The 23,747-nt window shown below is 44.1% G+C and overlaps 1 protein-coding gene across 24 annotated transcripts in view; it reads right to left on the bottom strand.

Annotated features, from left to right (window-relative positions):
* KCNMA1 (potassium calcium-activated channel subfamily M alpha 1) overlaps positions 1-23,747 on the bottom strand; it is a 741,810-nt gene that overhangs the window by 101,462 nt on the left and 616,601 nt on the right. The gene's annotated exons all lie outside the window — the stretch shown is intronic.

Below are 23,747 nucleotides of genomic sequence, written 5' to 3'. Positions count from 1 at the left end.
AATAGGTTTTCTTGTAACCAAAATCAGAAGCAGCAGCATAAGAGCTGCCAGCTGGCTGCTTCTGCAAATGGACCAATGTAACCAGGTCCTAATTCCTACATGCCAGAGGAAAGAGCCTTGGGAAGGAGGCAGGGATTTGAGGCCTTAACAGCCAATGTTTCAGTCCGTCAGGACTGGGAACATTGGTATGTTCTGGTTCAAGAACCCCAGCCCAACTCAGCTCTCGTCCCTCCACCTCCCAAGAGGGAGGGCCTGTGTGCATGGGATCCTTTCTTAACTCATTAAGATGGGAGGAAGGGGCTGCAAGGTTGCAGAACCAGGCCGGAGAAGAGCGCCCAAACGAAGGAGGAGGTTGGCACTGAATGCTACCTCTGAGGAGGGGCAGGGAAGGCGGGCAGCAGAGGGGACTGGAAACCACAGGCTGTTTTCCAAATGTCTCAACCACAGAGATCACTAAGCGATCCAAAGTTCTGCTCACAAACAACACAGCACACTCTACTGCTTTCGCCCAAAGACACCCACTAACAAGCTTTGGAGGTTTATTAGCCTGTACCACGTTTCTTTTTAAGAGAGCTGCTTGATAATTAGCAGATCGCGCATCCAGCCCGTCACCCAAGGGCACCGGCAGCAAAATCCTAGTCTGCCTCTCCCCACGCCCCACAACACAGGCTAAAGCTGTAATGTCAAGAAGGAAAAATAGGATCCTCGGACTCTGATTGTTGACTGCAACACAGACTGGGAGAAGCACCCCTGAAACTCGAAATAGCACGCAGTTACCTTAAAGCTAAGAAAAGAAATATTAGCAGCGACAACATCAAAAGAAGCTTGATATATGTTAAAGGTGTACAAGGCTTAGGTGGGGGGAGGAAATGCCATCTCAGCTACTTGATATTATCCAGGAAGACCCATATCAGAACACGCATGATATGGTACTTCCCGGAAAACCCTAAATAACATTTAGTGTGTTACGATACATGGTCCCAAAGAGATAATAATAATCCAACTACCCTCCAAACCTGTTTCAAGGTATCACTCTTGGTACACTCCTTTATTCTACTGTCAGTCTGGGGTTGTCTAACTTCTGGCTGACACAGGGAAAGGAAACAAGAATGTGGCTGGAGATGACAGCATGACCAGAAGAAATGAAGGCAAAAAGGCACCTGCAAATGCCCACAGCCCTTACTCGCTACCACCTGCTCCCCGGCCCCCACCCCCCACCTGCCCCCCAGAGGGCCAGGCTCAGGCTGCAACCATATCCGTCACTTAGGGCTCCCGGCAGGAACTATGTGGCCGGGAGGATATCGCATCTTATCAGAAACGAGTATCCACAGCAAATCACACAGAGACTAAATAGCACTTAAAAGATTAAAGGAAATAAATACAAGCCACATAAATGGTATTGAAAAAAATCACTTAGAGGTGATATGCATCTCTCAGCAAGCAAACAGGCACTCTGAGCTTGACCTGCATTCATCTTCCTTTCATAGGATAGGGGGCCAGGCATCCCAGGCAATAATGGGGTAGAAAGGCAGTGAGATTGAGAGAGAGAGAGAGAGAGAGTGTGTAAGTGTACTTTTGCACTGTCCCCACCTTAGGATGGGGTAGAAGTCTTGCATTGACTACCCCCATAATACAAGGTCATCTTTTAATATGGACCACTTGCAATGGTTGCACTGTGTTCAGGATGACCTAGATTCGTTGAGTAGCATGATGTACTAAATAACATGTGTGCATGTGAATTGATCTAGTAGGAGGTGGAAATTCTTTTCTTCTCTATCACACAAGCCTTCTTGTGCGATATCCAGAAAGGTCTTTTAGCTAACCTAGTCTATGTGGCTAGCTTTATTCAAGGCCACCAGACGTTGCCATGGTTTTGTCTAATTATACAATGAGTCTACAGTCATTAAGAAGTCACACTCACTGGCATTTCTGCTAGATTCTTTTTCTTACCTTTTCTTTTCCCATTTGCACTGGGCCAACAATATATAACCCTCTCTGGTTAAGTGCCCATTAACCTTGCACCTTGTCACTGTCTGTTTACCTGCAGTGATATTCAGATGGAAGACTTGCAAGTTAATACCTGTTCACCAGCTCCAGGGAAACACCTTGTTCTGGTGCTTAAAGTCAGGTCTCCTTCTATGCAAGGAAACGATTTATTTTCATCGCAACTCAGAAAGATCATCCATCATAATCATACTGCATTTAAACTGGGATTTGTTCTCTTAAATGAAAGGCATGTTCAAAGGTTTCCTCCTGCACTCACGGCCTGGAAATGCAGGTCTTCTCCCTGAAGAGATGGGGGGAAATGTCTCCAGCTTAAATATATGAACGTTGTGTAATGGAGACCATTACATGCGGCTTAGATCCCACAAGAGGCGCAGTGATAACTTCTGTCTCCTGAGTAGGATATAAACCATATTTAATTATTATCCTTTTATATGGATTCTATCAATTTCTGCATATTTAAAGAAAGCAGATTGAGGAAAACTTTTAGTTAAGCTATAAAATATAATTTTAATTTCATGGCTTCTGTGACTACATGAGAGGAACAAAAATGGAATTAAAAGGGAGACTTAAATTTACTTTCATGAAAGACAAGTACTGAAGGAATGGGCTGCTACCTCATGCCAATGCACGTTTCCAGGTTCATAGTTAGCCTGGTTTCTGGCTAAGTACACTACACCCCTGTCTCCAGCGTGTCCACTAGAGTCGTCCTGCTGTGGTAGCCGTAGGACGATTAGATCTTTTAAAGGAACCTGACTCACCAGCTTCTTTAAAACACAAACAAGTTCAGGAATCCAATGTGGAATTTTTATAGGAGCTGAACTCCACCCAATCTCAGAATACTAATAAAATTCAAGGGCTTGTTTTTGCACATCCCTAAGTATAACACTTAATGTGCTGTTGTAACTTCCCAGTGCTCGCTTGTCTAATAGGCACCGAATCTAACAGTTTTACAGTTTGGGAAGACTCAGTGCTAGAAAAATGTCAGGCAAGTCTAATGAGCTTTCAGATCCCCTGGTTCGCGCTGGAGTTTAATTTCAAGTTACAATGATGTTTTAACATGTTTGCTTATACTTGCCTAAAGAGGATTCATTATTTCAATGACATAACCTCCAGACGATGTTCTGGGAATTGATTTAAGATGTGGTGGTAATTCCAACAGCCTAATGCAGAGTTGAACATCTGTAACAACATTTTACTCAACTTTTCATCAGCATTCTGTTTTTAAGCAAAAGCAAGGCAACATCTTCTAGAAACACTGACCAGAACTCCTGGGCTCACTTCAAGATGATCATATACTTTACTGGATTTTTTAAAAAAGAGAAATCCCTCTCTTGATTGGCCTAGCTAGCTTGCAAACACTGTGTCAAGGTTCACCAATGCCTCTTTGTGGGTACTTCGAGTAAAACGGGGCAACAATTCCAACTTTCCTAAGCAGTCCAGTGCTAACCCATGATGGACCCAATGCTCAGCTCCAGCCTGGGAGCACATTCCTCTTTCCCTGTTTCCTCAACAGGGTTTAGGGGGATGATGCCCTTTGAGACTTAAAGATGAGTTTGCTGGCTGCAGTTAAAAAATAGTTCAAAGCGAATAAACTAACTCGGAAACGTAATAAAAGGCAAACAAGCCACAAACATGAGTCAACTGGCTATATCTCCGTTACGTTATTAATCACCACATCTGGAGAAGCCCACATCTGTACACACTTAGCAGATCATTAGTAACGTCACATTCACACTGGAATCACTCAGAGTAAGAGGCATGCAAAGTGGCTTGAACGCAAATGCGTCTAGCTAACAGGGCTTCCGACTGAAGTCTCGTGCAAGCTGCTAGTTTGGGGTTAGGGTAGTTTTAATGATTATTCATCGTTCTCTATGGGTTTTCTCTTCGGTATTTTGCTGCCCAACAAGCTAAGCGCACGCTGAAACCCACAGTAGTACATCTTTCTTCTCCCACTGAGCTCAGCAAGTTAAAGCAGAACACGGAGGGGTGCAGTTATTACAAATTGGGATGGATTCCAAGACTCCTTCACCTGGCTCGGTCACAAGCCGAGAATTGTGAGTCGTGTTCTTGAACTCAAATGGGTCTTTGGGATAGCGTGATCTAGCTCCAACCTTGACTGCCAAACAATAACAAGAAAAGGAAACCGAAATTAATCCTTGGTGAAATTTGTCATTAGAAAAGTTCCAAACCCGTTTTAACATTGACTAGAACGATAGTCTTAAATTAAAATGGAAGTTTCCTCCCTCACAGCTGAATTGCAGGGTTTTTCTTTTCTTTTCCCCCGATGACTTCTTGAAATTCTTTTTGCTGTGCTATGTCATCGACATCAGATGGGATAATACGTCACAGACAATCCTGTGTGTGTTATCATTTCCTCAAACATACAGAGTTCCCTTCTCCCCTATGACAGACACAGAAAACTCAGTTTTGCAGGAATACCAGACCCCTTATTCTCCTGAAACATGCTAAAGATGCATCCTACTGAATAATCATTATAGTCCAACTCATCAACCCTCAATGTGAAACTCTCGCTTTCATCTCAAACCGCCGGCTTGGTCAGCCCCCTTGGCTGTGATATCACCCGCCTAACTTGCATTAAATGCCAGGGGTTTGCCACTCCTAGGAAAGGGAGATGTGTAGCATCTCCTTGTATCACGAGTGACGTCAGTGAAAACTGGGCGTGTGTTTTCAGCCTCGCAGGATGTGCCTGTTGTTTTACTGAAAATGGCAACTTCCGAAATCGTTGGACTAGAGATTGAACAGTGTGCTTCCTCCTTCCTGTGGGTTTATCAAACTTCTCATCCCCCCAAGAAAAATCATGTAAGTCACAGTAGTACAGTCATTTTGCAATGAAGTAATTCACAATGGACAAAACTTCCAAGCTGAGCCAACCTCTCTCTAGTACAACTGCTTAAGACTTTCACCAGGAAATCTGGGCTAGTTAACTCCGAGGTCTTACAATGTGGCCAGGAAAGAGCGATGCCTGGGTTGCAGCACAGAATGGCACCCTTTTTACAGAGGGATGTTTCCTGTCTTACAATCATAGACTACCAGAATCCTGGCTGTCTGTCACTCAAACCAGACCGGTGGTGAGAGGGTATGAATATTTCCATAAGCAATGAAGGCCAAACAACAATAACAAGAATAACAAATGCCAGATAAATAACCCATAATGTGAGTTCGGTCCTATAACTGCTGTAAAGGAGCACTTGACTCTTGTTTTAGCACGAATCTCCCAGTGGGGAATGCCATGGGCCCATCAGTGAGGTTGTGCAGCTAAGATAAGGGTAAGACAGGCATCGCAGCCAAGTTCTACGCCTACAGGGTCAGTGGGCAGCTGGAGATCAGAACACGGGGAAGTTGAAGTGGGTATATCCCCTGAATTAGAGTTTCAGGTTCTGACAACCTTGGGACAACATATATCACCAAGAAGTCTGGTGAAGCCTTTGAGGTATTATTGATAAAATCAATCCAAAAAAAAAAAAAAAAAAGCTAACTTGTTTTGAAAGATCATGGTGAATATTAATACACAGATAATTAAAAAATGAAGGATGCTCCCTATCAAAAGCAATGCCAACAATAATAATGTCACCAATACAATATATATAACTCTCTATAATGGAGCCATCACTTTACCATATATACATTATCAGGCAGGGTAATTTCACAACTTCTAGCCGAGAAACAGCAAATGCATTTATTTGGAAAACCTAGAGGACATAGGCAGGAAACAACAACGACCTGTTATTATATAAAATGAGGATGGAAAGAATCTCCAAGCCGCCTGAGCCCAGGCACGGAGCAGCACAGGCACGGTAGGCTGAGGGGGCAGGGAAGGGGAGGCTTGTTGGAGGCTTTTCATTTCTGGCTTTTGTGGAGCTAACAGGAGAATGGAGGGGGGAAACTTTAAGGAACAATAGGTTATGCAGAAGTTAATCACAGGGTATATTTCTGGCTCTATTCACTGCCTAGGAAACCTGAATTGTGTACGTTTGAGTCCATCAACACAGAGTAATGAGAGAATTCAGCTCCTACATGGGAGAGAGAAGAAATACTCTACAAATATATTAACAGAATCCACATGAGCTGGATTGCAATGTTCTCTACAGAAATACTGTGGCCTAACAGATCTTCGAGAATCAAATCTGGTGGATTAGATGTACCTGCTGTACTCACACACCCCATCCCAAACCATAGCCTCATGTTCTATATGTATCGTGGTTAGAGTCGAAATTCCCGGTATCTGGAATCTTAGCTAAAATATCTTTACTAAAAACTTGAGCTGTCATTATAACCTGCCCAGTGCTCTTGCCCTGCCAGTATGTGGTAGAAAAGTCCTTTTGAAGATCTGGTTGCCTCTGGTTCTTTTCTTAGAATAGACTGTCTCCATCACCTCGAGGGTAAAGAAGAGTCTCAAGCAAAGATCACTCACTATTAGCTTCTCAGAGATGAGACACAGAAAAGAACAAGGGAAATCTAAAAGCGAATACACAATGGAAATGAGAAATGCAAGAATTTCTTTGAATTATCGCTATGGAGTTTGGAGATTGGGAAGGTAGTAGAAGAAAACTTTTACTTTGAATCAAACAGAAAAAAACTGTACAAGAGTTCAACCCAAACAGCCTCTTCTCAACTTTCCTTTCCTTCTCTCCGTCTGCCCTACTCCCAACACCAAAAAGATGGTAAAGACTTTGAGGCCAAAAAGCATACCTGACTCCTTCTCGTAGCCCTGACACATGCAGTACATGTTTGTAGGGCTGAGTTGCAGAATAGGGATGAAATCTGCCAAGTTCCTGGCACCAACAGCTGCCTTCTTTCTTTTTATATTTCTCCAGTTCCGGGATCAGCAAACTATACTCTGGAACGTATCTCTGTAAAGCTTATGAGCTAAAAATAGTTTTTACATTTTTAAATGGTTAGGGGGAAAAAATCTAAGATGAATAATATTTCGTAACACATTGAAATGATATGAAATTCAAATTGCAGTGGCTCTAAAGAAAGTTCCTCATAACGTGGCCACAGTCATTTGTTTACCTGGCATCTGTGGCTGCTTCCACTCTACAACACAGAGTCGAATAACTGCGACAGTGAAGCCCACCAAGTGTAACGTATTCACTAGCTGGTCCTCGACAGCCAAGGCCTGCTGACGTATGTATCAGCAAACCTTGGCTACCTCACGTATCTTCTCACGTTGTCCTAGCTTTCCAGTTTTCAAAAAGGACAATGCTCTCCCCAGTCTGCCGAGACAGCCAGACAATAAAAGCAACACACACGGAACTCCCTTCAAGTGCACAGCTGTGGGGAATTCGAGAGGGATGGAGGTAGTTCAGAGACTTGAACGTCCTTCCCACCCAACCTGCTATTTGTCCTGCAGAACCCCTTGTACTGGGGGAGACCAGTCAGGTGAGTTTCCCGTTTTCCAACGCAAGCTAAGTTAGATTCATCCACTGTGCACTTCGATAATGAAGGCAAACCACATCCACCATGGGCAACTCCTTGGAGCTGTCAGTGTGTACTCCAAGTCCACCCAGCAAGAGCCCATCCAAGACAAAAGATGAAACATTAGACTAGATCTGCTGAAAATATACAGTGTCAACCTTTCCCCAGTTAGCTCAGAGCGATATATAGATGATTATTTCAACCGTCAGCTGCCGCATAGATTTAAAGCCCTGTACGATAACTCCTGGATTCATCTGCCCCTTGTCAAACTTGCACAGCTTTACTTGGAGGATACATGGTGTGGCAGTTTCACTGTGAATCCAGAATGATCCAGACGGCTGCTGTCTTTTTGTTAACAGGAAGCCAAACTGATGAGTTTGTAATGCATTTCTTATCAAAGGTAGTTTCAGAAAAGAAAATGTGCCCCATCAGTTTGGCTAGAATTTCACATAGACTAGATTATGGGCTTAATCAGAACATCTCTGAGATTTTCTTGAGGCAATAGATAATTCTGCATCCATCCCATGGAAATCACTTTCTGCCAATGAATGATGTATTTATGAATTTATAATTATCCTTGATTTTTCCCCTTCCCGCAGTATACTTAATAAAAATCATCAGCTAGAGCCTACAAAGCAATGGTTCTTAATAGATACAAGCCTGCTAATATATTTTTTAAAGTTAATGCTGATCTTTTTGAGCTATGAGTCTAAAATGATCATTGTGAATAAAGGGACTGTAATTTTCAACTCATATGTTTAACAAAGACAAAATGGACTGTAATGGAATTTATGGAGCCTGTAAAGGAACTCTCTAATATAGTTTATTATCAAATAGATTTGGATTTACTGTAGGACAAATTGGGTCCCTCTGAAACGTATCAAGGGAAAATGCCTGTAAGGTAGCGAACACTGTTCCTGGTACGCATCAAGTGCTCACATAGATGGCAGAGGTGCCATTTGTTATTCTAACCCCTACTGACTTGTGAAATGCCGTGCTTAAATGCCAGCATTAAAATCGCTATTTATCCTGTCTTTATTTTAAATTCTGACATTATATGCATCATGGATATTTTTTGCATTTTGATTTTTTAAAAAACGACTGCATTGAAGTATTATTTTTCTTGATGCTGAGGTTTCTGGTGCCCCTTAAATCTGGTGCCCAAAGCAAGTGCCTCGTTCTTCCCACTCTGGTCCCAGCCCTGCCCTGTCCATCTCTCGAGGGTGTTCTAGGTGCTGGTCCTGCCACCCTGCCTGTCATCACAGAGAAGTTACCGTAGTTTGTCTCTGCGTGTGTGTCTATAGGCTCCCTTGTTCCAAACTGGACGAGGCAAATATAAAACATGAATTATTCTTTTGATCACTTCATGCTGTGTGCATGAGATTTTTCAGGAAAATCCTTGCAAGAAAGGCTTCCTGGTGGATTTACAAATTGTCAGACAGCCAAAGGAGTGGAGAAAAGATCATGCTGCCTCAGGAATCTGAGATTTGCCACCAGCCCAGGGTGAGAAACAGAAGAGAGAGAAAGGGTCAGGTCTCTCCCGGACTTAATTTCACAGCTCGCATCAAATTCTCCTGCTGAACACAATTTTGACTTACATTTCCACTTTGGGGTAAAAGTTTTTATTTGCTTATATGTGTTGACTGAATTGTCACCTTTCTTCTCTTTTTGTTTTTCCTCCCCCTAAACAGCTTCAAATAAACATGACTGGCAGAAAATGTCAATCATATTTTCATTTCCATTTTCACTTTGCTGTTTACGTTTTTAGAATTAATGCTTGCCCCAATGATTCTATTTGAAAATCAGCCTAGAATCTAATTGTGTGGATGTGAAATTGTTTTCTAAACCGTAAGACACTATACAGATAAGGACCATTATTACTATTAATATCATTATTATTATCGGCTCATCCACAAACACCCTGTCTGCCATTGAGCCAGTTTTGTGAAGAACCCCCTAGCACTCTACTATGTATTCCAGATGGTTGCACTGATACTTTCTCTGAAACTCAGATAAAGGTAAAATGCATGGGTTTTTAGTGCAACCCAGGTGCACGGCATGGCCCGATGAAGAGTGTCCTGTCAGAACACTTTAGAAATACTGTATGCTTTTAACCTTGAGAGGTAAGGACCCGTCTGGATTATGATTTTACACTAAACACAGCATTTAGTATATTTCTTAAGGGCACAGTCACCTTCTAAAGATGTTCTCAAACTATAAAATCATTATCTGTATTCTACTATAATTTATCTTTGGACACAGTCCCTGCAACGTTTAAAAATGCTAGTGCACGGTGGGCCCTTGCTGGTCAACACAGTTAGAGAACATGGTATGGAATGCAGAAGCAGGGCTGGGCAAGGTTTAGGGGTGAGCAGACCTCACCCTCTTTGGGTTCAAGGTTCTACTAATATGCAGGCCCAGAAGCACCCAGGTCTGCTGACGTCGAATCCAGATCATTTGCTGTGAGAATTCTGCCCGTGAGGACAGCATGAAGATATGGGCTTCTAGAGTCAGGGCAACCGTCCAAGCCCTAGCTCCAACCCTCATTAGAGCTCTGATCTCAGACAAGTTACTCAACACCGTAATGCCACAAGATCCCTGCTGGACAGATGAGGACACCAAGATTTGGAGATGCTGTGGGATAAATGAGATAACCAGTGGCCACACGCTGTCAGCCTGAGGACAAATACTGTCTTGATGTGCTCTGCTTGACACCACCCTGCCACTGCTCCATCGGATCTTGTATGCAGGACAATCTTTGAGTCTCAAGATTATCCATAAAAATCTGGGTTTCTCACTCCTGTCTTAAAATCTTGCAGAAGACTAGTCTCGCATTCCAGGAAGGGAACTGTCTCAGGGGACATGAGCTCACCAGCTGCTCAAATATCCCCAGGCTGCCTCCTGGACCCCCCAGTCATACGGCAGGTACCCCATGGTAGCATCTCTGGCTCTGACTCCAATGGCACTCAAGTTTGCTACCCCTGAGATAAGGATTGTAAGGCTGGAAGATCCTTCTACATACGTCGACTCATACTGAGCTGCAGTGAGGGTAGCGGTTAAGCAAACCCAGGCCTTGAAACCTGTGGGCCGTTAGGTCTGAACATGGGTATTTGGTAAATTGCCTAAGTTCATTTTTCTCACCTATAAGATGGGAATAATCAGAGTACTTTCCCCAGAGGGTTGTTGTGAGGATAGAGTGAAAAAAGTGAAAAAAAGAGAATAGATTGAAAAGTGCTTAGAAGACTTCCTGGCAGGCTCTTGGTAAAAGTTACCCATCATTATCTTGGCTTTGAGAAATCAAAGCAATTAGAGCTCTCTGTCATTGGATCCTTCTCCACAGTGCCAACCTGCTTTCTTTTGACTTTGTTCTACTCAAACGGGTGCACAATCTCTCCTCTGCCCCAAGCAACTGACCCAGTATCCAGGCGCTAGAATGGGGTGAGATTCACCACCCCCATCCCCGTTCTCTGCATCCTGTTCGATGGTCACCTTTGTCCCATATTGCATATGGTCCCAAGGAACTGCTCGGGTCAAAATAATTAGGCTATGCCAAGCGTCATAAAAACAAGAAAAGCCAGAAAATGTTTAAATGGGCCTCAAATGAAGAAGGCTGGGACCGTCAGAGCAATAACAAATGAAAGTCAGACGGAAATGCGGAGAAACCCCACTGTGTCCTCTAAATTACAGAAAATTCATGCTGCCTGCTTGTGAGGGGCATTTTCCCTTCAGTTTCTGGTGGGAGGTCATAGGGTTGGGGCACATACTTGGGAGGTGATGGGAGGGGCAGGGGGATGATGGGATAGAGGGGTAGCAACTCCTCTATTCCTTCCCACCAGATCTTCCTTTTTCCTCCCTACTCTATCCACCCATCAGGAGACAGGTTAGCCTGCTTCCTCCGGGAAGCCTTCCCAGATGACTGTAACAAGGTGGAATCCCTCCTTTCTTTAAAGTGCCTTGGCACTTCTCATCTCACACCCCTCTGACATCTCATTCTCTTTGCATTATAATTTGTGTTCCATTTCCACGCGTCCTCCCCAACTAGACTTATAAGTTCCTTTACGTGGTCTCCCCACTTCTGAATCTCTCAAGAGTGCTGAGCCCTTAGTAAAGTTCCTAAGAAATAGTTCCTAGCTGCCAGAGGTGGCGTTGTAGAGGGAAAAAGCACAGCCTAGTAGTGAGGCGCTCTAGGGTCTAGTCCCGGCTTAGGTCAAATGTGTGGCCTTGGCAGGACTCTTCCCATTCTGGAGGATTGGCATTAATTAAGCACAGGAGTTTTTCCGCTCTGCTCTGTAATGGTTCTGGGCTTAATGCTCTCTTCTGTTACCTGACAGATATCATAGGAACCAGCCACGGACTGAAGGCCTCATAACCCTACAGCCACAAATAATTACCCAGAACTTCCTACCACACTTAACCCCAAAGCACTACCGAATAGGAAAAGCAGGATTCCTGGTCCAAGGAAAGTGTGGTCCAGCTCAGTGGTTCTCAACGCTGCCTTTCTATAAAATCGACTGGAGAATTCTACAGAACACCAGACCAATTCAACACAAATCCTGAGAGGCTAGGGGCTGGGCATTGCTTTTTCTTTTTTTTTTTTCAAAAATCTTTTAAAAGATGCACAATAAAACAGAACCACAAGTCTAGCTGGAGAAATGAGACAACTGCATTAAAGATGCGTGTATATCTATATAAAGTTCACAAGTTATATGAAATAACAGTATGAAAAGTGTTGCATGATAATGTCAGGTGAGGGCTAAATGAAATGTTGTACATAATAAGTGCTAGTAGGCCTGGGTGGTTAGGGAAAATAAGACTGGAAACAAGAGTTGGATGGAGAGAGATGTCAGCCTTATTCACCTGCATATCCCCAGAACCAAACATAGGGCCTGGTGTGCTGGGGCCCTTAAGCCATGATGCTGAAAAAAACTAGGGGGTGGGCAGCAAAGGGTGGGAAGGGCATGCTAGGAGGAGGGGGCAGCTGGAGCAAAGGCAAGGAGGTGGGGAGGCACTAAGCTCAGGAACTATAAGGAAAGCAGTCTGGCTGGAGCAGGAAGGCTTATTTGAGGGCACAGTTGGGGGATATAGGGGACAGATATTATAAAGCTTTGAATTCCAGATGGCAGAATTTGGATAATTCTTGGTAATAATCTGAATCCTCTGAAAGTTATTTTTCCTTCGATTTCAGTACTCAGATTCAGAGAGGAGAGTGGGTGGTTTGCATCTTGGAAAAGTCTATCAGAAATCCCCCTAACTCAGCCCACTTCCTTTCCAGCCACTTCAGTTATTAGGGTCCAAGATAAGATGCACACGTATGTGCATGGTCCTAATAAGCAGGAGGATGCTGGCAAGGGTCCAGTTCCATTGGAGGTCTCGATTTTATTCTAGAGAGTATATTTGGCAGGAAAATAAAGTTATTTAATGCCTGGGAAAGGGGTCTGTGAAACTCACAAGGCTGCTTCTTCATAGCCCAGCCAGGTAAATCCAACCTTTACACTGGGATGGTTATTTCCCGCCTTCAACTACTCACGTTGATCTCATTCCCTATACAGAGAACTGGAAGGGAAGCTGTCAGTGTTTGCCTTTAACAAGAAAACTGATTGCAGTCAATACTTCAAAAAACATTTTCAACAAAACCAGTGCTTCCAAGTGGATTCACCGAGAAGGAATGTTCCCCCCCTCCAATGCTCTACTCCCTGATTTCACCTAACCAATAACACTTCAGGATTTTCTCTGTGAAAAGCATATAAATGAATAGAATAAGAACGTACATGATGTCATCTGGATCCTTAACCTACACCCCTTAGCCCAGTATGCCTAGACAAAGTTTTAAAGAAAAACTCAAAAGAGAAAATTCCTATTGGATACCCAAAATCAAGGGTTTGGAACTTTTAACTTACAAAAAGAGTAAAATATTTGCATCCAAATTTCTTTATAGGTAGCATTTAACAATTAAGAAAGTAAACAAATATAGGAGTCATCCTAGAATGTATTTTAATTCTCCCTTTTCATAACCTCAGTAAATCCACTGTCTCCTAAACAGGCCATGTTTATAACCAAACACCCTGTATAAAAGCAGTACTGTAGGTTAAAGGAAAAAAAAAAAAAAAAACTTAGTAAAAAGATGTAGTTGTGTCTTTAAAGAAATTTAAGAGATTGAAGAATAACCTGTGTGTGGATGAAAAAATAAATAAATAAAAGTAAGTTTTGCTTGTATATTTGTTTTTTTTTCACTCATTGTTGCCCAAATTGACAAGCTGATCAGTCTTTGTGTGGACAACCTTATCGAAAAAGGAAAAAACAAAACAAAACCAAAAACCTCTGATCCTGTTTGTCAGAAATTTAGTTCTGGCCTAAGGAGAAAAGCAACCTTCTTTGGTTAACTTGGATTCTAAAGTAATTCTTGATGAAAGAGCATTACATTAAAATTATTTTTATATAGCACACTAATCCAATACCAAAGCACCCTTTATAAAAATGTCCCTCCTTATACTGGTATGGAACGAAGCCTAGGGAATTAATTTGTATAAATAAACAATAGTTAAAAATGCGACTTGCCACATAACAATGATCAGATGGCAGAGGTAATCCAGTCTTAGGGGGTGAGAATCTGGTATTGTGTAGTTACCTTTTTAAAACAGTAACATTTATTTAACTAGGACTTGTTCCAAATGAGCATTAAATCAAGCAAGTTGAATTTAAGGAAACCTTAGCAATTAAAAGGTGTTGTCTTATTGGAGAACTATCTCCTCAACAAACAAACAAATGAACATAGTTTCAGACATTCATTGTAGAGAACTAAAGGAGAGAGAGTCTGGAAAAGAAAAAGCAGAGAGTAGAGGTGGGGGGTAGGACCTAGAGTAATCCAGGTAGACGGTTTCATTTATAGAAGAGCAGCGCCACCTGCTGGTAGATTCGCATTTCGAGGCCCTCTGCAGTTTGCTGGCCACCATCTATCTTGCAATCTTTGCATAAATATACAACAGTATTTCTCAGCTGCTGTTATACATAAGAATTTTATTACCAGTCGGCAGATTTCTAACACACTGGTTGCAGTTTAATAATGCTCTATTACCTGAAGTATGGTTATATAAAAACCTAGAATGTTAACTGTTGATAAACCGATTCTGATACGTAAAGCACTGTAAGTCACCCAGTAAATATTCAAATAAATCAAAAGGGATAGCTCTTTTTCCTCCGACAACATGTTATTAAACACCACAACTTGATCGCTTACATAAAAATAATGTTCATACATTTCGATGTACTAAGAACTCAGGAAACGCGCATTATAATCTTACCAACTGAGAGCTTTCCCTTCATTTACAATTTAGAGGAAAGTGTTTTTGCAGAGAATATTTCCCCTGTCTTTAAAAACTGTACTTGAAGCAAGGTGTCATTTAGGGAATTTTTTCATATAGCAAAACCTGAGTTATAAATAACTATGATTACATCTATAAAATGTTATATTTTTTAAATGGCAATAGAGGAGCCATGGAGCATTTAAGTCACTGATAGAGTGAGCAAAGACACAGTAGCTGTCATTTTCTCAGAAAAAGATCACACAAACGCGATAGCAAAGGAACACAATAAAAGGAAGAACAGGAGTGTGATAGGTGACTCTGATTATAGCTGCAAAGGAAACTGTGAAATAAATTAACACCCAAGCACCCAGGAAAGGCATTACTGTAGCTTCACTGCAAAGTGATCGTTATGCAACAGAAGAAGGCTGGTGATTTCGTAAGAACAGAAACAACGTGTCAGCTGCAAAATCTGGTGGTGATAACTAATGACCATACTACTGACAACTCTGATTTGATCTCTAACAGAAAAAAATAAAAAAGCATTCTATAGGATAGATGTATACAATAGGAATCGGATTTTTCATTTAAAACGAATAAATCCCAAATGGGATCAAAGGGCCCGGTAAGTGAAAAATGACAGCTCCTATGTGGCCCTGATTTGAGCTCAAGCAAAACGACCACGCTGATAAAAGCTTAAGAAGAAGGTAGGGCCGTTCTTGCACTGTTATTGGAAGCGGGTGAGTGCCACTGCCCATTCAGCTGATGGGAAGCCCACTCTAATTTCAAGACGTTATTGAGATTTAATCTCTAACAACTACAATGAAAAAGATTACTCATGCAGCAACCAAAGGGGCATCCCTTAAAACACACACACACACACACACACACTCAATTTTGTTATTTCTGATGGAAACTGTGGAATCCCTTTACATTCCGTTCTTCCACCTAAGTTGGCTAAGGCATACGTGTTAAGAGAATCAAATGTCAGAGTGCTTCCTGTAAACCCACAGCATCTCCAGTGACTTATCACATGGGACTTGAAGTGGAGGGACTCAAGCATGGGCAGAGAGCATCTCATCTCCCACCTCAGCTGGTTCTGACTTGTGTGGAGAGACAGGGTTACCAAGAGCAAGTTCAGGCAGATGCAGAGGGTGTGGGGGACTCTGGGAGCTTAGGGCTGTCGAGATTTGAGCTGGGGGCTTGCCCTGCCTCAACATAACTCCCAGTGGGTCAGCCAGTGTATTAGCACAGCAAGAGAAGGTCCCTGCAGCTGACTGGGGTCTGAGCGATGAAAGATGTAATAAGCCCGGCCTGCAGAGCAGTTGGATAAATTCAATTAATGGGGAGTCAGAGTTGGATGAAAGGAGCTTCTTTGAGTTAGGAAGGTATTGCGGACCTGAAGGGCAGAGTGAGGTCGCTCTGGAAGGAGCGAAAAATGGGTTTGCCGCGCATTGCTAACTTGCACCTCTACTACGCACCCAGACGCAAAGACCCGATGACTTCTGGAAGGGAATGCGCCAGCACCCCCACATCCGCCACAGAGCACCACGGGCCTCAAACACGATGCCCAAAAGAAGCAGTGAAAGAAATGCGCTCTCTTCAAAAGAAGCAGTGGTTAATTCTAGACCCAGCTCTTCAAGAGCGCTCCGGCAGTCAAAGGAAGCAGCTGTTCAGAAACAAGTGTTTTGGTCAAGAGGGCACAAGAGAACAAGCGAGACCGCTAGGCTCAAGATCCCTTTTCTCTCGAGATACGTGCCTCATAAGCTATGGAAACATAATCCTGACACAGTGCGCATGTTATTCAGCAAATAGGTGTTGAATTCCTACTGTGCGCCTTGGCTGCTGCGTGCAATACGTTGAGAGGAATCCGAAGACCGCTGAGAGTTGTCTGTGGCTTGTTGCTTACTTCTAAAAAGCCCAAGATGAAAACTGCTCTAAATGAGGCTTATAGGAGTTGTTACAGAATTACAGAAGAGAGATCCGTCTGAGTTGGGGCGGTGAGCAGTCAGGAAGTCATCACAGAGATGGCTCCATTTGAACTGTGTGTTTAAAGCAGGAGTCAGCAAGTGTCTTTCTGCAAAGGTCAGGTAGTAACTATTTGGGGTTTCGTGAACCTTGTGCTCTCCATTGCAACTACCCATCTCTAGACCTGTCCTCACAGCAGGTCTGCTCAAAGGAAGAGGCAAAGGCCGGGCGTGGGTGAAAGATTTGGGCACCGTTTTGACCCTGATCTTTGCACTAATCTTACTAATAGGAAAATCAACAAGCAGCAGAGCCCAACTGCTCATAAAGACATTTAGAAAAGGTGATGATGTGAAGCCTTAACACCATCCAGTCCTCAAAGATGGGTTGAGATCAAGAACACCATCAAGAAAAGAAATCTGGATAGAATTTAAAGGAAATGTTATCTCTCCCCACCATCTGTTCCCCTCCTGTTTGCTCTCCAACCTTCATCTTCCGAAAACACGCTGAACTATAACTCCATGTCACTAACTCTATGTCCATTTTAGAGATGGAAAAGTCCTAAGGTAGTTTCAGTAAGATGAGGAATGAGGAGACACAGAGTCACAGTTGGTCCACGAGATAGGTCCTATTATTATCTCCATTTTACAGATGAGGAAACTAAGGAATAGAGAGGTTCTGGAGCTGGCCCAAAGCCCCACAATAGTAAGGGAAGATGTCTATTCTGGGATTGCCTAGATAAAGTAAGAGGATGCAGGTGCCTTGAGGAGTATGAGGACTCATACATGTGTAAGGCATTACTCTTATTAGAGCAGTCAGCATCCATTTCGTGAACCTATCAAAACGTGACTGCACCAGGACTGATTTCAAAGTCCCCAGAAAACACACAAATCTCACTCCTTCTCTCCTTTTCCCTTTTGCCCTAAGCTTTCCTAGAATTTCAGGCTTTAATTGCCAAGGAGATCACTTAGTTCACCCCCACAGTGAGGAGAATGGCTTGGGAATCCCCTACTATGATTCAGAGAAAAGACAGGAGATGTCTGCCTATCAGAACCCATCTTCGTCTTCACGGAAGAAATCCGTGAAGGAGTGGCCCTTCCAGCAACTAGCACCTTGCATATTTCACATCTGCGTGCTAAGACCTCCAGGCCACATGACCTGAGTCTATACCTCATCCCTGTCTGCACTCTTAGCAAGTTTCATTCTGTCATTTTCACTGCACGTCCCTTTTCTCTGCAGGTCATTGTACCGCCCTTTTCAGTAACACCTGTTTAGGGCTTTGGCTTGGAAGCATCCCTGATGGACGTGTTCTCTCAGTTGGTTACGTTACAAGCCATATGTGGAAATGTACTCATCTGCACTGAAGAAACGGCCAGATCAACCTTGAGAAAGTGCAGAGAGCAATTCAAAGCCACTCAGAGGTAAGGGAATGCTTGGTACAACCTGAGAGAGGTCTGTGAGCAGTCAAGAAAGCTCCCCGTCCACTCCTTGTGTCGGAACGGAATACACAGAAAAATGACACAATAGAAAATATCCATAAGACACACAGCCGTCAGACACCTCAAGGTGGGAGGAACTGTCACTTGGGTGCTACACGATTGGCTCTGCCCACCTCAAGTCAGAGTCAATGATCTTAATAGTCAAGCGTGGCCTCAAACGGGTCTCCACAGTTTGGCAGGCTGACTTGGTCATCTGCAAATGGCTACAGCTCTCTACAAATGGGCCCGTTTTCTCATATTGGTCCCACCTGATGCATTATTATTTTTGTGCCACCCTGACTCACACGAAAGGGATCAGGTTCATCAAAATTAGTAAAACGGAATGCAAACGTCACAAGTCCTTGATTTTCTAGGATACATGCTCTACGTACACATGGACACTTTGTGTGGCGGTATCCCTGTCTCTCCTCACTTGAAACATTGGTGGGTTTTTGCCTACCGTGATTTTTTTTTTTCAGTCTTTGTTTCTAGATCTTCTTTCCCAATGTTTAACCTTCACAAAGAATGTGGATTGTACCTCCTAGTCGATCATTTTCAAGATCCTTCAGTTACGTCCTAGTTTTTCTTCTTCTCGTTACATTATCCCCTGTGAATCTTCTTGTATACTAATTGTGGGATATCTCCAACTGGGATCCAAGATTGTACTCACACACACACTATATGTATCTATATATCTGTATCTATATCTTTATCTATATATCTATAAATGCACACCCTATATATATCTATATATCTGTATCTATATTTATATATACACACTATATATCTATATATCTGTATCTATCTTTATATCTATATATACCCACACTATATATATTTATATATGCACACACACTACATATCTGTATCTATATATCTACATACACACACACACACTATATATATCTATATATCTGTATCTATATGTATATCTTTATATTTCTACCTGTATCTACACACACACTATATTGTAAGCGGCTTAGAAAGTTTTAGGAAACTTCACAGATCCGGGGCCATCCTGCTTCTGGCTGACCATCTATCCCTTTAACTAATGGCTGAGAATCCCTTCACTTATCCATTCTTTCACTCATCAAATATTTACTGAACTGGAATCCTTCAGGCCACTTCCTACTCAGGCATTCTTGCCAACATACAAAGCCCGGCCAAGGATTCTAGCAAGTACATTGCTGGCCTTGGAGGGAAAGGCAGGCAGCCCCCAGGTCTTTCCTTGACTGAGTGCAATCCAACTGGCTCCAGCCCAGAAAGCTGGCAAGGGCCAGAAGGAAGATCACATCATGGCAAGCAGAAGACGGCCCTTGCTCTGTGGCCTACAGATGCCCCTGCAGGTACCACCTTGTGTGGCTCCAGCTCTGAGGAGCGGTCTTTCTCATTTCATTTCAAAGTCGTTCGGGCGGCTGACCATCCCTGACGCGGATCTGCCTCAAAAGCTCCCGCTTTGAGTTTGCACAGGGTTTTCTCTGTAGCGCTTGGAGTATTTGGTGGTACTCACCCTGCCATGTTGAACGGGATAAGAGCAGGGCTTTCAGCTTTACTCCAAGAGGCCAGAAGCATTTTTCTCTTGCTATTTCCCTCGGTTGTGGGAGGACAGCTCCTCCCGCGGATGAGCACGTGAAATGGTCAGAGAAGGAAGCCACCTTGGAATCTTCAGACCTTTTCCCCAGCTCATCTGAGCCGGGGATCAGAAGAATGTCTCCTCAGTAAGAAAAAAAAAAAAAAAAAAACCTACGGGCTTGTCTAGAAGCTCTCTGCAAAGCAGGCACTGACTATTTATAAAAAGGTCTTTTCGATGCTCTCTGAAATTTCAACTGTGTGGGTCTGACAATGCTGAACTTGTTTCTGTCCAGTTAGATTCCCCTTGGAAAGGTGTTTGGCTAGGGAAGCAAAACTCTGGTAAGCAAATGTAAGGATGGAAGATTCCTTGATTACCCAGGTAATTCAACATGATGGACTTCCCTGGTAGTCCAGGGGTTAGGAACTCCGTGCTCCCACTGTAGGGGGCGCGGGTTTGATCCCCGGTCAGGGAACTAAGATCCCACAAGCTGTGCGGCATGGCCAAAAAAAAAAAAAAAAAGAAAAGAATGTTGGTTCAGGAGAAAACCTCGGAGAGAATGCCAGGAGTTGGCATTCTCAGCACGCACGCTCCACCACTTAGAGGGAGCTCAGGACTCACGTGCTCTTCTGTGCTGTTTCAATGACCCTCTGGGGTCAAAGGTGTGCATAAATCTCCGGTCATGGGTGCTGACATACAGACACAATGAACGCAGATCAAATTCTTGTGCACAGAGAAATAAAAAGGAAAAGAAAATTGCTCCACGGTACTCAGAAATGCCACACGACTTCCTCGGATTTTGTGTGGCCGTACTTCACAGGAAATGTGTTTTGTATTTCCACCAGAGTCCGATGGTGGTTGGAAACAACAGCGGATTTTTCAGTGAATGGGATGTAAAGCACTTTATTATTTTTTTCCCTCCATAGATGGAAGGAGACAAGCTGTCTCCCTAAGATGGGAGGAGAAAGTCACCTTGCCATACACAGGGATTTAAAAAAGAATTCCCAGGAGCTCTAACTGAAGCCACCACAGGCAGCTCGAGCCACGACCCTCAGGGGCCACATGTCCCAGTGGGTGGCTCTCGTTGCTTTGTTTCTGCCGCCCAGCCTGGTTCAAGGCCATTCATGCCAGCGATTCAGAGCTGCCTGGCTCTGCCCCCGTCAACACACTCAAGATGTGGGTCTTGTTGGAAATGCAGAGGCTGATAAGGGAAGAAGAAATACTGGTTCAAAAAAAAAAAAAAAAAAAGATGGACTAGATCCCCAACACCAGGGGCTGTGGAGACAGTCCAGCAGGTCTCCAGGCCCAGCCAAGATCTCAGGAAATTCTCCAATAAGGCAACGACTCCACAGAGCCCAAGTGGGAAGCACAATGACTGCTGAGTCAGCTGGGGAGAATTAAGCTCAAGAAATTTAACTAATGGAATTCAATCGCTTCAGCGCCATTAATTAAAATTTCTTTAAAATGATTTTAACTTCTTGGAATTGTATTTGGATAATGTGCTTCAGCTGGGAGTCCTAGAGGCTGTTAGAGCGTCTTCCCTCCTCAGGCTTCTTGGAGCAGCTCACTCCTGCCTCTTCCTAGCACATCCCCCCTGCCCCAGCACCCCACCCCCACCCCCTGCTGGTTTTCTCCACCCTCACAGGATGGCTCCCGAGGCCCTCAGCTCCAGCCCCTCTTCCCAGAGCCGCCACTGAAATCCTACCAGAACAAAGCCTCTGTGGCTCATTCCCCAGATCAAATACCTTGAACGCTTTCTATTGCATTATGTGTGAGCAGTGCCGCAACAGGGCCCTGCTCACCTTTCAAGGCTCCTCTCCCCCCGCTCCCAGGCACAGGTCTTAAGCTCCAGCCAAACTGGGTGACCAGCTGTTAGACAGGGGGCTCCAGCCGTCGGCAGGCCCCTCCACTGCCATGCCCTCTCTCATGCTGTCAGGCAGGATACCCTTTGCCTCCCATCCTCCAATGCACATCTGAACTGTCTTCTCCTGTGGGGCCTTTCCTCGGCTGACCAACAGGAGGTGACCTCTGGGCCTTTGCACTGCCGAGCACTTTGCCCCCCTCTCTCACAACGCCTCCCACAGTCTCCAGCTCTCAGGACTGGAATCCTCGTCTTTCTCCTCCTTCCTTGGAGACAGACCGACATACCATCTTCTTCAACTGAGTAAGGAAATGAGTAACTCAGTTTGCTCCCTAGACTGAAGAACCAACCGTCCAGCCTATCCTCAAATGCCAGCCCCACCACCGACTCGCTATGTGACCCTTGGCAAGTCACTTAACCTCTCTGTGCCTCAGTTGCCTCATCTGTCAATGCACAGATGCCTCAGTTTACAGTTGCCTCAATGGCAAATAACAGTTACTACCTACCCCATGGTAAGGATTAAATAATATCTGTACAGGGCACAGAGCAGTGCCTGCAATGCAGCACATGCTACGTGTGGGTTCAATTTGACAATAACAACAGTAACTAACATACACGTATCCACATGCACACACCCCCTTGCAGGGCTGGCAGAGTCCCCTGCATACAGTAAGAGTAGACACTAAGTCTAGCCTTAACGTGAATCCAAGTTAAGCAGTTGGCCATTTCCCAGCACCACCCCATAAACCTTGGTTCCTAGGAATACACACACACTAATAGCAGAGGTGTCAACCTCGCCTCAGAAGAGGAAAGCAATTTTTCAGCAAATCTTAGTAGGCTTCACTCTTCTTTCCTCCTCACCGATGAGTATGACCTGTCTGTAATCTCTACATCCACTCTAGTCAGAAAACGGTTCCCATTACACTGTTCTGTGCTCCATCGTTTCTAGGCTTAAATGCGAATCAAAGAGCCCAAGCCCGGTGAACCTGCCTGTAAGCACTCTGGCAGATGTCCTACATTTGTTGGGCCAGATGACAAATGTCCACCTCAGATCAAGGAGCATCCAACGGAAATGATGGGCACCGTGTGAGAAGGGAGGATCCCCAGGTCTGACTGAGACCAGAACGCTGCCGATCAACTGCTCATTTCCGTCTGGATGGGATTTGGAGGCAGGATGCGGTGCAGCCTGGGCCGCCGCCCTGCAAGCCTCTCTCCGATGGCTTTACACCGTCGCTGGTCTGATGCTAATTCAAGACAATGCCCCAGCGCATCACAACAAATTAGCCACAGGCACGCGACGGCAATCAACTCAGGGCGCTGTCCTGAACGCGGGCTGGGGGATTCCCTGTCTCCACGAGCTGCGCGCTCCCACAGATGTTTCTAAAAGCCTCTTCCCAAAGGCCCATTTAGAGAGAAATCAAATGCAACTTTGACTTAATTAACGTTTTAAATGATAATGAATACAATGTAGATTCATGGGAGGCATTTACATTGTGTTGTAAAATTGATAAAAATTTAATAAGCCTTTGTTAATAAGTTATATCTCCCCAGACCCATAAAGCCTAAGGCGCTGCAAACTCCAGCCTGGGTCTAATCCAGGCTCCTGGTGCAGGTGGAGGAGGGAAGCAGAGATGGCCTTGACATTTGCTCCAAGCCTGCTCTAATTCTAAACCTCTGCCTGTTCATCAGTACTTTATTTCATACAGTAAAGGTCAGGATTTGGGCTCAAGGCACAGCCTTGACAAGAAAGCTCAAGTGAAAGGCGGGCTGGCCCTGGCATCTGTCGCCTGAGATAGCAGGGGGTGGGGGGATGGAGAGCTAACTGGCCACTTCTCCCCTCCTCCATGGAGGTAAGAGGCAGAGTCCACTGCCTGGTGGTAGGAGCTGTCAGGGTGAGTATGGTGACAACTGGCCACTGTCCTGAAATAAAAATGCAAACATAATTTCCATGTCACCTTGCATAAGGACTTCTGCCTAGCTTACTTGTGGCATGCCAACATCTTTTCTGGTTCGTCCTTGAGGAGCCCAGTCACTTATTAAAGCAACATATCCCTGGGGAGGGAGGTGTCCAAGTGATGGGGGTAAACACAGCACCCTTTCCTCTTTCTGACCTTTCTACTTCTTATCTC

Source organism: Globicephala melas, chromosome 16 (assembly GCF_963455315.2).
Source record: "Globicephala melas chromosome 16, mGloMel1.2, whole genome shotgun sequence".
In the NCBI taxonomy this organism is placed as follows: domain Eukaryota; kingdom Metazoa; phylum Chordata; class Mammalia; order Artiodactyla; family Delphinidae; genus Globicephala; species Globicephala melas.
The sequence above is the reverse complement of the archived record's forward strand: the minus strand, read 5'-3'. Positions and strand labels throughout refer to the sequence as shown.